Here is a 15,534-nt window from a genome sequence, read left to right as displayed (position 1 = left end):
GCTCAGGCCACTTACACCACACCAGGGCCTGTGGCACTGGCTGAGGCCACTTACACCACACCAGGGCCTGTGGCTGCTGGCTGAGGCCACCTACACCACACCAGGGCATTAGTTGCTATTGAGGCCAATTACACCACACCAGGGTCTGTGACTCTTGCTCAGGCCACTTACACCACACCAGGGCCTGTGGCACTGGCTGAGGCCACTTACACCACACCAGGGCCTGTGGCTGCTGGCTGAGGCCACTTACACCACACCAGGGCCTTTGGCTGCTGGCTGAGGTCACTTACACCACACCAGGGCGTGTGGCTGCTGGCTGAGGGCACTTACACCACACCAGTGCCTGTGGCTTCTGGCTGAGGCCACTTACACCACACTACGGCCTGTGGCAGCTGGCTCAGGCCACTTACACCACACCAGGGCCTGTGGCTGCTGGCTGAGGCCACTTACACCACACCAGTGCCTGTGGCTGGTGGCTGAGGCCACTTACACCACACCAGGGCATTAGTTGCTATTGAGGCCCCTTACACCACACCAGGGCCTGTGGCACTGGCTGAGGCCACTTACACCACACCAGGGCATTAGTTGCTATTGAGGCCAATTACACCACACCAGGGTCTGTGGCTCTTGCTCAGGCCACTTACACCACACCAGGGCCTGTGGCACTGGCTGAGGCCACTTACACCACACCATGGCCTGTGGCTCTGGCTGAGGCCACTTACACCACACCAGGGCCTGTGGCTGCTGGCTGAGGCCATTTACACCACACCAGGGCCTGTGGCTGCTGGCTGAGGCCACTTTCACCACACCAGGGACTGTGGCTGCTGGCTGAGGCCACTTACACCACACCAGTGCCTGTGGCTTCTGGCTGAGGCCACTTACACCACACCAGGGCCTGTGGCTCTTGCTCAGGCCACTTACACCACACCAGGGCCTGTGGCTGCTGGCTGAGGCCACTTACACCACACCAGGGCATTAGTTGCTATTGAGGCCAATTACACCACACCAGGGTCTGTGACTCTTGCTCAGGCCACTTACACCACACCAGGGCCTGTGGCACTGGCTGAGGCCACTTACACCACACCAGGGCCTGTGGCTGCTGGCTGAGGCCACTTACACCACACCAGGGCCTGTGGCTGCTGGCTGAGGTCACTTACACCACACCAGTGCCTGTGGCTGCTGGCTGAGGGCACTTACACCACACCAGTGCCTGTGGCTTTTGGCTGAGGCCACTTACACCACACCAGGGCCTGTGGCTGCTGGCTGGGGCCACTTACACCACATCAGGGCCTGTGGCTGCTGGCTGAGGCCACTTACACCACACCAGTGCCTGTGGCTTCTGGCTGAGGCCACTTACACCACACCAGGGCATTAGTTGCTATTGAGGCCAATTACACCACACCAGGGTCTGTGGCTCTTGCTCAGGCCACTTACACCACATCAGGGCCTGTGGCACTGGCTGAGGCCACTTACACCACACCAGGGCCTGTGGCTGCTGGCTGAGGCCACCTACACCACACCAGGGCATTAGTTGCTATTGAGGCCAATTACACCACACCAGGGTCTGTGACTCTTGCTCAGGCCACTTACACCACACTAGGGCCTGTGGCACTGGCTGAGGCCACTTACACCACACCAGGGCCTGTGGCTGCTGGCTGAGGCCACTTACACCACACCAGGGCCTGTGGCTGCTGGCTGAGGTCACTTACACCACACCAGTGCCTGTGGCTGCTGGCTGAGGGCACTTACACCACACCAGTGCCTGTGGCTTCTGGCTGAGGCCACTTACACCACACCAGGGCCTGTGGCTCTTGCTGAGGCCACTTACACCACACCAGGGCCTGTGGCTGCTGGCTGAGGCCACTTACACCACACCAGGGCCTGTGGCTGCTGGCTGAGGGCACTTACACCACACCAGTGCCTGTGGCTGCTGGCTGAGGCCACTTACACCACACCAGGGCATTAGTTGCTATTGAGGCCCCTTACACCACACCAGGGCCTGTGGCACTGGCTGAGGCCACTTACACCACACCAGGGCCTGTGGCTGCTGGCTGAGGCCACCTACACCACACCAGGGCATTAGTTGCTATTGAGGCCAATTACACCACACCAGGGTCTGTGACTCTTGCTCAGGCCACTTACACCACACCAGGGCCTGTGGCACTGGCTGAGGCCACTTACACCACACCAGGGCCTGTGGCTGCTGGCTGAGGCCACTTACACCACACCAGGGCCTGTGGCTGCTGGCTGAGGTCACTTACACCACACCAGGGCCTGTGGCTGCTGGCTGAGGGCACTTACACAACACCAGTACCTGTGGCTTCTGGCTGAGGCCACTTACACCACACCAGGGCCTGTGGCAGCTGGCTCAGGCCACTTACACCACACCAGGGCCTGTGGCTGCTGGCTGAGGCCACTTACACCACACCAGGGCCTGTGGCTGCTGGCTGAGGCCACTTACACCACACCAGTGCCTGTGGCTGCTGGCTGAGGCCACTTACACCACACCAGGGCATTAGTTGCTATTGAGGCCCCTTACACCACACCAGGGCCTGTGGCACTGGCTGAGGCCACTTACACCACACCAGGGCCTGTGGCTGCTGGCTGAGGCCACCTACACCTCACCAGGGCATTAGTTGCTATTGAGGCCAATTACACCACAACAGGGTCTGTGGCTCTTGCTCAGGCCACTTACACCACACCAGGGCCTGTGGCACTGGCTGAGGCCACTTACACCACACCAGGGCCTGTGGCTCTGGCTGAGGCCATTTACACCACACCAGGGCCTGTGGCTGCTGGCTGAGGCCACTTACACCACACCAGGGCCTGTGGCTGCTGGCTGAGGCCACTTACACCACACCAGTGCCTGTGGCTTCTGGCTGAGGCCACTTACACCACACCAGGGCCTGTGGCTCTTGCTCAGGCCACTCACATCACACCAGGCCCTGCGCTTCTGGCCGAGGCCATCTTCACCAAACCAGGCCCTGTGCTGCTAGCTGTGGCCATGTACAACACACCAGGCCCTGTGCTGGTTCCTGAGGCCATCTTCAACAATCCAGGGCCTGTGCTGTTAGATAAATGCTAAACTGAGCCTTTGGGTTAGGGTATTATGCAAACATGCAGGTATGGTTAAAGGATTGTCTTCGTAACTTCAGGTACTTGCCACCTAATCAGTTGAATCCATAAATTGAGACATTGTGCTGGGGCCAGCAGCTTACGGCCATACCACCCTGAGCACGCCCGACCTCGTCTGATCTCGGAAGCTAAGCAGGGCTGGGCTTGGTTAGTACTTGGATGGGAGACTACCTGGGAATACCTGGTGCTGTAAGCCTTTCATTTTCATGTCATTGAACCGCTTTTGATCCAGAGAAGGGGTGTATTAAAAGACCAAAAGCAGCTGCCCATTAATGAGGGCACATTAACGACATTGCTTTTGGCTGTTTTCCAATGTCTTGTGCTGCTAGCTGATGCCACCTACACCACACCAGGGCCTGAGTGACCGGCTGGGGCCACTTACACCACATCAGGGCCTGTGGCTGCTGGCTGAGGCCACTTACACCACACCAGGGCCTGTGGCTGCTGGCTGAGGCCACTTACACCACACCAGGGCATTAGTTGCTATTGAGGCCAATTACACCACACCAGGGTCTGTGGCTCTTGCTCAGGCCACTTACACCACACCAGGGCCTGTGGCACTGGCTGAGGCCACTTACACCACACCAGGGCCTGTGGCTGCTGGCTGAGGCCACTTACACCACACCAGGGCATTAGTTGCTATTGAGGCCAATTACACCACACCAGGGTCTGTGACTCTTGCTCAGGCCACTTACACCACACTAGGGCCTGTGGCACTGGCTGAGGCCACTTACACCACACCAGGGCCTGTGGCTGCTGGCTGAGGCCACTTACACCACACCAGGGCCTGTGGCTGCTGGCTGAGGTCACTTACACCACACCAGTGCCTGTGGCTGCTGGCTGAGGGCACTTACACCACACCAGTGCCTGTGGCTTCTGGCTGAGGCCACTTACACCACACCAGGGCCTGTGGCTGCTGGCTGAGGCCACTTACACCACACCAGGGCCTGTGGCTGCTGGCTGAGGTCACTTACACCACACCAGTGCCTGTGGCTGCTGGCTGAGGGCACTTACACCACACCAGTGCCTGTGGCTTCTGGCTGAGGCCACTTACACCACACCAGGGCCTGTGGCTGCTGGCTGAGGCCACTTACACCACACCAGGGCCTGTGGCTGCTGGCTGAGGGCACTTACACCACACCAGTGCCTGTGGCTGCTGGCTGAGGCCACTTACACCACACCAGGGCATTAGTTGCTATTGAGGCCCCTTACACCACACCAGGGCCTGTGGCACTGGCTGAGGCCACTTACACCACACCAGGGCCTGTGGCTGCTGGCTGAGGCCACCTACACCACACCAAGGCATTAGTTGCTATTGAGGCCAATTACACCACACCAGGGTCTGTGACTCTTGCTCAGGCCACTTACACCACACCAGGGCCTTTGGCACTGGCTGAGGCCACTTACACCACACCAGGGCCTTTGGCACTGGCTGAGGCCACTTACACCACACCAGGGCCTGTGGCTGCTGGCTGAGGCCACTTACACCACACCAGGGCCTGTGGCTGCTGGCTGAGGTCACTTACACCACACCAGGGCCTGTGGCTGCTGGCTGAGGGCACTTACACCACACCAGTGCCTGTGGCTTCTGGCTGAGGCCACTTACACCACACCAGGGCCTGTGGCAGCTGGCTCAGGCCACTTACACCACACCAGGGCCTGTGGCTGCTGGCTGAGGCCACTTACACCACACCAGGGCCGGTGGCTGCTGGCTGAGGCCACTTACACCACACCAGTGCCTGTGGCTGCTGGCTGAGGCCACTTACACCACACCAGGGCATTAGTTGCTATTGAGGCCCCTTACACAACACCAGGGCCTGTGGCACTGGCTGAGGCCACTTACACCACACCAGGGCCTGTGGCTGCTGGCTGAGGCCACTTACACCTCACCAGGGCATTAGTTGCTATTGAGGCCAATTACACCACACCAGGGTCTGTGGCTCTTGCTCAGGCCACCTACACCACACCAGGGCCTGTGGCACTGGCTGAGGCCACTTACACCACACCAGGGCCTGTGGCTCTGGCTGAGGCCACTTACACCACACCAGGGCCTGTGGCTGCTGGCTGAGGCCATTTACACCACACCAGGGCCTGTGGCTGCTGGCTGAGGCCACTTACACCACACCAGGGCCTGTGGCTGCTGGCTGAGGCCACTTACACCACACCAGGGCCTGTGGCTCTTGCTCAGGCCACTCACATCACACCAGGCCCTGCGCTTCTGGCCGAGGCCATCTTCACCAAACCAGGCCCTGTGCTGCTAGCTGTGGCCATGTACAACACACCAGGGCCTGTGCTGTTAGATAAATGCTAAACTGAGCCTTTGGGTTAGGGTATTATGCAAACATGCAGGTATGGTTAAAGGATTGTCTTCGTAACTTCAGGTACTTGCCACCTAATCAGTTGAATCCATAAATTGAGACATTGTGCTGGGGCCAGCAGCTTACGGCCATACCACCCTGAGCACGCCCGACCTCGTCTGATCTCGGAAGCTAAGCAGGGCTGGGCTTGGTTAGTACTTGGATGGGAGACTGCCTGGGAATACCTGGTGCTGTAAGCCTTTCATTTTCATGTCATTGAACCGCTTTTGATCCAGAGAAGGGGTGTATTAAAAGACCAAAAGCAGCTGCCCATTAATGAGGGCACATTAAGGACATTGCTTTTGGCTGTTTTCCAATGTCTTGTGCTGCTAGCTGATGCCACCTACACCACACCAGGGCCTGAGTGACCGGCTGGGGCCACTTACACCACATCAGGGCCTGTGGCTGCTGGCTGAGGCCACTTACACCACACCAGGGCCTGTGGCTGCTGGCTGAGGCCACTTACACCACACCAGGGCCTGTGGCTGCTGGCTGAGGCCACTTACACCACACCAGGGCATTAGTTGCTATTGAGGCCACTTACACCACACCAGGGCCTGTGGCTGCTGGCTGAGGCCACCTACACCACACCAGGGCATTAGTTGCTATTGAGGCCAATTACACCACACCAGGGTCTGTGGCTCTTGCTCAGGCCACTTACACCACACCAGGGCCTGTGGCACTGGCTGAGGCCACTTACACCACACCAGGGCCTGTGGCTCTGGCTGAGGCCACTTACACCACACCAGGGCCTGTGGCACTGGCTGAGGCCACTTACACCACACCAGGGCCTGTGGCTGCTGGCTGAGGCCACTTACACCACACCAGGGCCTGTGGCACTGGCTGAGGCCACTTACACCACACCAGGGCCTTAGTTGCTATTGAGGCCACTTACACCACACCAGGGCCTGTGGCAGTGGCTGAGGCCACTTACACCACACCAGGGCCTGTGGCTGCTGGCTGAGGCCACTTACACCACACCAGGGCATTAGTTGCTATTGAGGCCACTTACACCACACCAGGGCCTGTGGCTGCTGGCTGAGGCCACCTACACCACACCAGGGCATTAGTTGCTATTGAGGCCAATTACACCACACCAGGGTCTGTGGCACTGGCTGAGGCCACTTACACCACACCAGGGCCTGTGGCACTGGCTTAGGCCACTTACACCACACCAGGGCCTGTGGCTGCTGGCTGAGGCCACTTACACCACACCAGGGCCTGTGGCTGCTGGCTGAGGCCACTTACACCACACCAGGGCCTGTGGCTGCTGGCTGAGGCCACTTACACCACACCAGGGCATTAGTTGCTATTGAGGCCCCTTACACCACACCAGGGCCTGTGGCACTGGCTGAGGCCACTTACACCACACCAGGGCCTGTGGCTGCTGGCTGAGGCCACCTACACCACACCAGGGCATTAGTTGCTATTGAGGCCAATTACACCACACCAGGGTCTGTGACTCTTGCTCAGGCCACTTACACCACACCAGGGCCTGTGGCACTGGCTGAGGCCACTTACACCACACCAGGGCCTGTGGCTGCTGGCTGAGGCCACTTACACCACACCAGGGCCTGTGGCTGCTGGCTGAGGTCACTTACACCACACCAGGGCCTGTGGCTGCTGGCTGAGGGCACTTACACCACACCAGTGCCTGTGGCTTCTGGCTGAGGCCACTTACACCACACCAGTGCCTGTGGCTTCTGGCTCAGGCCACTTACACCACACCAGGGCCTGTGGCTGCTGGCTGAGGCCACTTACACCACACCAGGGCCTGTGGCTGCTGGCTGAGGCCACTTACACCACACCAGTGCCTGTGGCTGCTGGCTGAGGCCACTTACACCACACCAGGGCATTAGTTGCTATTGAGGCCCCTTACACCACACCAGGGCCTGTGGCACTGGCTGAGGCCACTTACACCACACCAGGGCCTGTGGCTGCTGGCTGAGGCCACCTACACCTCACCAGGGCATTAGTTGCTATTGAGGCCAGTTACACCACACCAGGGTCTGTGGCTCTTGCTCAGGCCACTTACACCACACCAGGGCCTGTGGCACTGGCTGAGGCCACTTACACCACACCAGGGCCTGTGGCACTGGCTGAGGCCACTTACACCACACCAGGGCCTGTGGCTCTGGCTGAGGCCACTTACACCACACCAGGGCCTGTGGCTGCTGGCTGAGGCCACTTAAACCACACCAGGGCCTGTGGCTGCTTGCTGAGGCCACTTACACCACACCAGTGCCTGTGGCTTCTGGCTGAGGCCACTTACACCACACCAGGGCCTGTGGCTCTTGCTCAGGCCACTCACATCACACCAGGCCCTGCGCTTCTGGCCGAGGCCATCTTCACCAAACCAGGCCCTGTGCTGCTAGCTGTGGCCATGTACAACACACCAGGCCCTGTGCTGGTTCCTGAGGCCATCTTCAACAATCCAGGGCCTGTGCTGTTAGATAAATGCTAAACTGAGCCTTTGAATTAGGGTATTATGCAAACATGCAGGTATGGTTAAAGGATTGTCTTCGTAACTTCAGGTACTTGCCACCTAATCAGTTGAATCCATAAATTGAGACATTGTGCTGGGGCCAGCAGCTTACGGCCATACCACCCTGAGCACGCCCGACCTCGTCTGATCTTGGAAGCTAAGCAGGGCTGGGCTTGGTTAGTACTTGGATGGGAGACTGCCTGGGAATACCTGGTGCTGTAAGCCTTTCATTTTCATGTCATTGAACCGCTTTTGATCCAGAGAAGGGGTGTATTAAAAGACCAAAAGCAGCTGCCCATTAATGAGGGCACATTAACGACATTGCTTTTGGCTGTTTTCCAATGTCTTGTGCTGCTAGCTGATGCCACCTACACCACACCAGGGCCTGAGTGACCGGCTGGGGCCACTTACACCACATCAGGGCCTGTGGCTGCTGGCTGAGGCCACTTACACCACACCAGGGCCTGTGGCTGCTGGCTGAGGCCACTTACACCACACCAGGGCCTGTGGCTGCTGGCTGAGGCCACCTACACCACACCAGGGTCTTAGTTGCTATTGAGGCCAATTACACCACACCAGGGTCTGTGGCTCTTGCTCAGGCCACTTACACCACACCAGGGCCTGTGGCTGCTGGCTGAGGCCACTTACACCACACCAGGGCATTAGTTGCTATTGAGGCCACTTACACCACACCAGGGCCTGTGGCTGCTGGCTGAGGCCACCTACACCACACCAGGGCATTAGTTGCTATTGAGGCCAATTACACCACACCAGGGTCTTTGGCTCTTGCTCAGGCCACTTACACCACACCAGGGCCTGTGGCACTGGCTGAGGCCACTTACACCACACCAGGGCCTGTGGCTCTGGCTGAGGCCACTTACACCACACCAGGGCCTGTGGCTGCTGGCTGAGGCCACTTACACCACACCAGGGCCTGTGGCTGCTGGCTGAGGCCACTTACACCACACCAGGGCCTGTGGCTGCTGGCTGAGGCCACTTACACCACACCAGTGCCTGTGGCTTCTGGCTCAGGCCACTCACATCACACCAGGCCCTGCGCTTCTGGCCGAGGCCATTTTCACCAAACCAGGCCCTGTGCTGCTAGCTGTGGCCATGTACAACACACCAGGCCCTGTGCTGGTTCCTGAGGCCATCTTCAACAATCCAGGGCCTGTGCTGTTAGATAAATGCTAAACTGAGCCTTTGGGTTAGGGTATTATGCAAACATGCAGGTATGGTTAAAGGATTGTCTTCGTAACTTCAGGTACTTGCCACCTAATCAGTTGAATCCATAAATTGAGACATTGTGCTGGGGCCAGCAGCTTACGGCCATACCACCCTGAGCACGCCCGACCTCGTCTGATCTCGGAAGCTAAGCAGGGCTGGGCTTGGTTAGTACTTGGATGGGAGACTACCTGGGAATACCTGGTGCTGTAAGCCTTTCATTTTCATGTCATTGAACAGCTTTTGATCCAGAGAAGGGGTGTATTAAAAGACCAAAAGCAGCTGCCCATTAATGAGGGCACATTAACGACATTGCTTTTGGCTGTTTTCCAATGTCTTGTGCTGCTAGCTGATGCCACCTACACCACACCAGGGCCTGAGTGACCGGCTGGGGCCACTTACACCACATCAGGGCCTGTGGCTGCTGGCTGAGGCCACTTACACCACACCAGGGCCTGTGGCTGCTGGCTGAGGCCACTTACACCACACCAGGGCATTAGTTGCTATTGAGGCCACTTACACCACACCAGGGTCTGTGGCTCTTGCTCAGGCCACTTACACCACACCATGGCCTGTGGCACTGGCTGAGGCCACTTACACCACACCAGTGCCTGTGGCTGCTGGCTGAGGGCACTTACACCACACCAGTGCCTGTGGCTTCTGGCTGAGGCCACTTACACCACACCAGGGCCTGTGGCTGCTGGCTGAGGCCACTTACACCACACCAGGGCCTGTGGCTGCTGGCTGAGGTCACTTACACCACACCAGTGCCTGTGGCTGCTGGCTGAGGGCACTTACACCACACCAGTGCCTGTGGCTTCTGGCTGAGGCCACTTACACCACACCAGGGCCTGTGGCTCTTGCTCAGGCCACTTACACCACACCAGGGCCTGTGGCACTGGCTGAGGCCACTTACACCACACCAGGGCCTGTGGCTGCTGGCTGAGGCCACCTACACCACACCAGGGCATTAGTTGCTATTGAGGCCAATTACACCACACCAGGGTCTGTGACTCTTGCTCAGGCCACTTACACCACACCAGGGCCTGTGGCACTGGCTGAGGCCACTTACACCACACCAGGGCCTGTGGCTGCTGGCTGAGGCCACTTACACCACACCAGGGCCTTTGGCTGCTGGCTGAGGTCACTTACACCACACCAGGGCGTGTGGCTGCTGGCTGAGGGCACTTACACCACACCAGTGCCTGTGGCTTCTGGCTGAGGCCACTTACACCACACTACGGCCTGTGGCAGCTGGCTCAGGCCACTTACACCACACCAGGGCCTGTGGCTGCTGGCTGAGGCCACTTACACCACACCAGTGCCTGTGGCTGGTGGCTGAGGCCACTTACACCACACCAGGGCATTAGTTGCTATTGAGGCCCCTTACACCACACCAGGGCCTGTGGCACTGGCTGAGGCCACTTACACCACACCAGGGCATTAGTTGCTATTGAGGCCAATTACACCACACCAGGGTCTGTGGCTCTTGCTCAGGCCACTTACACCACACCAGGGCCTGTGGCACTGGCTGAGGCCACTTACACCACACCATGGCCTGTGGCTCTGGCTGAGGCCACTTACACCACACCAGGGCCTGTGGCTGCTGGCTGAGGCCATTTACACCACACCAGGGCCTGTGGCTGCTGGCTGAGGCCACTTTCACCACACCAGGGACTGTGGCTGCTGGCTGAGGCCACTTACACCACACCAGTGCCTGTGGCTTCTGGCTGAGGCCACTTACACCACACCAGGGCCTGTGGCTCTTGCTCAGGCCACTTACACCACACCAGGGCCTGTGGCTGCTGGCTGAGGCCACTTACACCACACCAGGGCATTAGTTGCTATTGAGGCCAATTACACCACACCAGGGTCTGTGACTCTTGCTCAGGCCACTTACACCACACCAGGGCCTGTGGCACTGGCTGAGGCCACTTACACCACACCAGGGCCTGTGGCTGCTGGCTGAGGCCACTTACACCACACCAGGGCCTGTGGCTGCTGGCTGAGGTCACTTACACCACACCAGTGCCTGTGGCTGCTGGCTGAGGGCACTTACACCACACCAGTGCCTGTGGCTTTTGGCTGAGGCCACTTACACCACACCAGGGCCTGTGGCTGCTGGCTGGGGCCACTTACACCACATCAGGGCCTGTGGCTGCTGGCTGAGGCCACTTACACCACACCAGTGCCTGTGGCTTCTGGCTGAGGCCACTTACACCACACCAGGGCATTAGTTGCTATTGAGGCCAATTACACCACACCAGGGTCTGTGGCTCTTGCTCAGGCCACTTACACCACATCAGGGCCTGTGGCACTGGCTGAGGCCACTTACACCACACCAGGGCCTGTGGCTGCTGGCTGAGGCCACCTACACCACACCAGGGCATTAGTTGCTATTGAGGCCAATTACACCACACCAGGGTCTGTGACTCTTGCTCAGGCCACTTACACCACACTAGGGCCTGTGGCACTGGCTGAGGCCACTTACACCACACCAGGGCCTGTGGCTGCTGGCTGAGGCCACTTACACCACACCAGGGCCTGTGGCTGCTGGCTGAGGTCACTTACACCACACCAGTGCCTGTGGCTGCTGGCTGAGGGCACTTACACCACACCAGTGCCTGTGGCTTCTGGCTGAGGCCACTTACACCACACCAGGGCCTGTGGCTCTTGCTGAGGCCACTTACACCACACCAGGGCCTGTGGCTGCTGGCTGAGGCCACTTACACCACACCAGGGCCTGTGGCTGCTGGCTGAGGGCACTTACACCACACCAGTGCCTGTGGCTGCTGGCTGAGGCCACTTACACCACACCAGGGCATTAGTTGCTATTGAGGCCCCTTACACCACACCAGGGCCTGTGGCACTGGCTGAGGCCACTTACACCACACCAGGGCCTGTGGCTGCTGGCTGAGGCCACCTACACCACACCAGGGCATTAGTTGCTATTGAGGCCAATTACACCACACCAGGGTCTGTGACTCTTGCTCAGGCCACTTACACCACACCAGGGCCTGTGGCACTGGCTGAGGCCACTTACACCACACCAGGGCCTGTGGCTGCTGGCTGAGGCCACTTACACCACACCAGGGCCTGTGGCTGCTGGCTGAGGTCACTTACACCACACCAGGGCCTGTGGCTGCTGGCTGAGGGCACTTACACAACACCAGTACCTGTGGCTTCTGGCTGAGGCCACTTACACCACACCAGGGCCTGTGGCAGCTGGCTCAGGCCACTTACACCACACCAGGGCCTGTGGCTGCTGGCTGAGGCCACTTACACCACACCAGGGCCTGTGGCTGCTGGCTGAGGCCACTTACACCACACCAGTGCCTGTGGCTGCTGGCTGAGGCCACTTACACCACACCAGGGCATTAGTTGCTATTGAGGCCCCTTACACCACACCAGGGCCTGTGGCACTGGCTGAGGCCACTTACACCACACCAGGGCCTGTGGCTGCTGGCTGAGGCCACTTACACCTCACCAGGGCATTAGTTGCTATTGAGGCCAATTACACCACAACAGGGTCTGTGGCTCTTGCTCAGGCCACTTACACCACACCAGGGCCTGTGGCACTGGCTGAGGCCACTTACACCACACCAGGGCCTTAGTTGCTATTGAGGCCACCTACACCACACCAGGGCATTAGTTGCTATTGAGGCCAATTACACCACACCAGGGCCTGTGGCTGCTGGCTGAGGCCACTTACACCACACCAGGGCCTGTGGCTGCTGGCTGAGGCCACTTACACCACACAAGGGCCTGTGGCTGCTGGCTGAGGCCACCTACACCACACCAGGGCCTGTGGCTTCTGGCTGAGGCCACTTACACCACACCAGGGCCTGTGGCTCTTGCTCAGGCCACTCATATCACACCAGACCCTGTGCTTCTGGCCGAGGCCATCTTCACCAAACCTGGCCCTGTGCTGCTTGCTGTGGCCATGTACAACACACCAGGCCCTGTGCTGGTTCCTGAGGCCATCTTCAACAATCCAGGGCCTGTGCTGTTAGATAAATGCTAAACTGAGCCTTTGGGTTAGGGTATTATGCAAAAATGCAGGTATGGTTAAAGGATTGTCTTCGTAACTTCAGGTACTTGCCACCTAATCAGTTGAATCCATAAATTGAGACATTGTGCTGGGGCCAGCAGCTTACGGCCATACCACCCTGAGCACGCCCGACCTCGTCTGATCTCGGAAGCTAAGCAGGGCTGGGCTTGGTTAGTACTTGGATGGGAGACCGCCTGGGAATACCTGGTGCTGTAAGCATTTCATTTTCATGTCACTGAACCGCTTTTGATCCAGAGAAGGGGTGTATTAAAAGACCAAAAGCAGCTGCCCATTAATGAGGGCACATTAACGACATTGCTTTTGGCTGTTTTCCAATGTCTTGTGCTGCTAGCTGATGCCACCTACACCACACCAGGGCCTGAGTGACCGGCTGGGGCCACTTACACCACATCAGGGCCTGTGGCTGCTGGCTGAGGCCACTTACACCACACCAGGGCCTGTGGCTGCTGGCTGAGGCCACTTACACCACACCAGGGCCTGTGGCTGCTGGCTGAGGCCACCTACACCACACCAGGGCCTTAGTTGCTATTGAGGCCAATTACACCACACCAGGGTCTGTGGCTCTTGCTCAAGCCACTTACACCACACCAGGGCCTGTGGCTGCTGGCTGAGGCCACTTACACCACACCAGGGCATTAGTTGCTATTGAGGCCACTGACACCACACCAGGGCCTGTGGCTGCTGGCTGAGGCCACCTACACCACACCAGGGCATTAGTTGCTATTGAGGCCAATTACACCACACCAGGGTCTTTGGCTCTTGCTCAGGCCACTTACACCACACCAGGGCCTGTGGCAGTGGCTGAGGCCACTTACACCACACCAGGGCCTGTGGCTCTGGCTGAGGCCACTTACACCACACCAGGGCCTGTGGCTGCTGGCTGAGGCCACTTACACCACACCAGGGCCTGTGGCTGCTGGCTGAGGCCACTTACACCACACCAGGGCCTGTGGCTGCTGGCTGAGGCCACTTACACCACACCAGTGCCTGTGGCTTCTGGCTGAGGCCACTTACACCACACCAGGGCCTGTGGCTCTTGCTCAGGCCACTCACATCACACCAGGCCCTGCGCTTCTGGCCGAGGCCATCTTCACCAAACCAGGCCCTGTGCTGCTAGCTGTGGCCATGTACAACACACCAGGCCCTGTGCTGGTTCCTGAGGCCATCTTCAACAATCCATGGCCTGTGCTGTTAGATAAATGCTAAACTGAGCCTTTGGGTTAGGGTATTATGCAAACATGCAGGTATGGTTAAAGGATTGTCTTCGTAACTTCAGGTACTTGCCACCTAATCAGTTGAATCCATAAATTGAGACATTGTGCTGGGGCCAGCAGCTTACGGCCATACCACCCTGAGCACGCCCGACCTCGTCTGATCTCGGAAGCTAAGCAGGGCTGGGCTTGGTTAGTACTTGGATGGGAGACTACCTGGGAATACCTGGTGCTGTAAGCCTTTCATTTTCATGTCATTGAACCGCTTTTGATCCAGAGAAGGGGTGTATTAAAAGACCAAAGCAGCTGCCCATTAATGAGGGCACATTAACGACATTGCTTTTGGCTGTTTTCCAATGTCTTGTGCTGCTAGCTGATGCCACCTACACCACACCAGGGCCTGAGTGACCGGCTGGGGCCACTTACACCACATCAGGGCCTGTGGCTGCTGGCTGAGGCCACTTACACCACACCAGGGCCTGTGGCTGCTGGCTGAGGCCACTTACACCACACCAGGGCATTAGTTGCTATTGAGGCCAATTACACCACACCAGGGTCTGTGGCTCTTGCTCAGGCCACTTACACCACACCAGGGCCTGTGGCACTGGCTGAGGCCACTTACACCACACCAGGGCCTGTGGCTGCTGGCTGAGGCCACCTACACCACACCAGGGCATTAGTTGCTATTGAGGCCAATTACACCACACCAGGGTCTGTGACTCTTGCTCAGGCCACTTACACCACACCAGTGCCTGTGGCACTGGCTGAGGCCACTTACACCACACCAGGGCCTGTGGCTGCTGGCTGAGGCCACTTACACCACACCAGGGCCTGTGGCTGCTGGCTGAGGTCACTTACACCACACCAGGGCCTGTGGCTGCTGGCTGAGGGCACTTACACCACACCAGTGCCTGTGGCTTCTGGCTGAGGCCACTTACACCACACCAGGGCCTGTGGCTCTTGCTTGGGCCACTTACACCACACCAGGGCCTGTGGCTGCTGGCTGAGGCCACTTACACCACACCAGGGCCTGTGGCTGCTGGCTGAGGC

At 58.7% G+C, this 15,534-nt stretch overlaps 6 non-coding genes across 6 annotated transcripts; all 6 read left to right on the top strand.

The window, feature by feature from the left end:
* The first annotated feature begins 3,212 nt into the window (after positions 1-3,212).
* LOC145427519 (5S ribosomal RNA) lies at positions 3,213-3,331 on the top strand. The gene has a single exon (XR_013908061.1). It is a non-coding gene; the product is annotated as a 5S ribosomal RNA (ribosomal RNA).
* A 2,242-nt stretch (positions 3,332-5,573) lies between these two features.
* Positions 5,574-5,692, top strand: LOC145426360 (5S ribosomal RNA). The gene has a single exon (XR_013907070.1). It is a non-coding gene; the product is annotated as a 5S ribosomal RNA (ribosomal RNA).
* A 2,391-nt stretch (positions 5,693-8,083) lies between these two features.
* LOC145426930 (5S ribosomal RNA) lies at positions 8,084-8,202 on the top strand. The gene has a single exon (XR_013907651.1). It is a non-coding gene; the product is annotated as a 5S ribosomal RNA (ribosomal RNA).
* A 1,096-nt stretch (positions 8,203-9,298) lies between these two features.
* LOC145427518 (5S ribosomal RNA) lies at positions 9,299-9,417 on the top strand. The gene has a single exon (XR_013908060.1). It is a non-coding gene; the product is annotated as a 5S ribosomal RNA (ribosomal RNA).
* Positions 9,418-13,352: 3,935 nt separating this feature from the next.
* LOC145427779 (5S ribosomal RNA) lies at positions 13,353-13,471 on the top strand. Its single transcript, XR_013908321.1, has one exon. It is a non-coding gene; the product is annotated as a 5S ribosomal RNA (ribosomal RNA).
* Positions 13,472-14,606: 1,135 nt separating this feature from the next.
* On the top strand, positions 14,607-14,725 carry LOC145427517 (5S ribosomal RNA). Its single transcript, XR_013908059.1, has one exon. It is a non-coding gene; the product is annotated as a 5S ribosomal RNA (ribosomal RNA).
* The last annotated feature ends 809 nt before the right edge of the window (positions 14,726-15,534 follow it).

Source organism: Astatotilapia calliptera, chromosome 3 (assembly GCF_964374335.1).
Source record: "Astatotilapia calliptera chromosome 3, fAstCal68.1, whole genome shotgun sequence".
Lineage (NCBI taxonomy): Eukaryota > Metazoa > Chordata > Actinopteri > Cichliformes > Cichlidae > Astatotilapia > Astatotilapia calliptera.
This window is presented reverse-complemented; position numbering and strand designations above follow the sequence as displayed.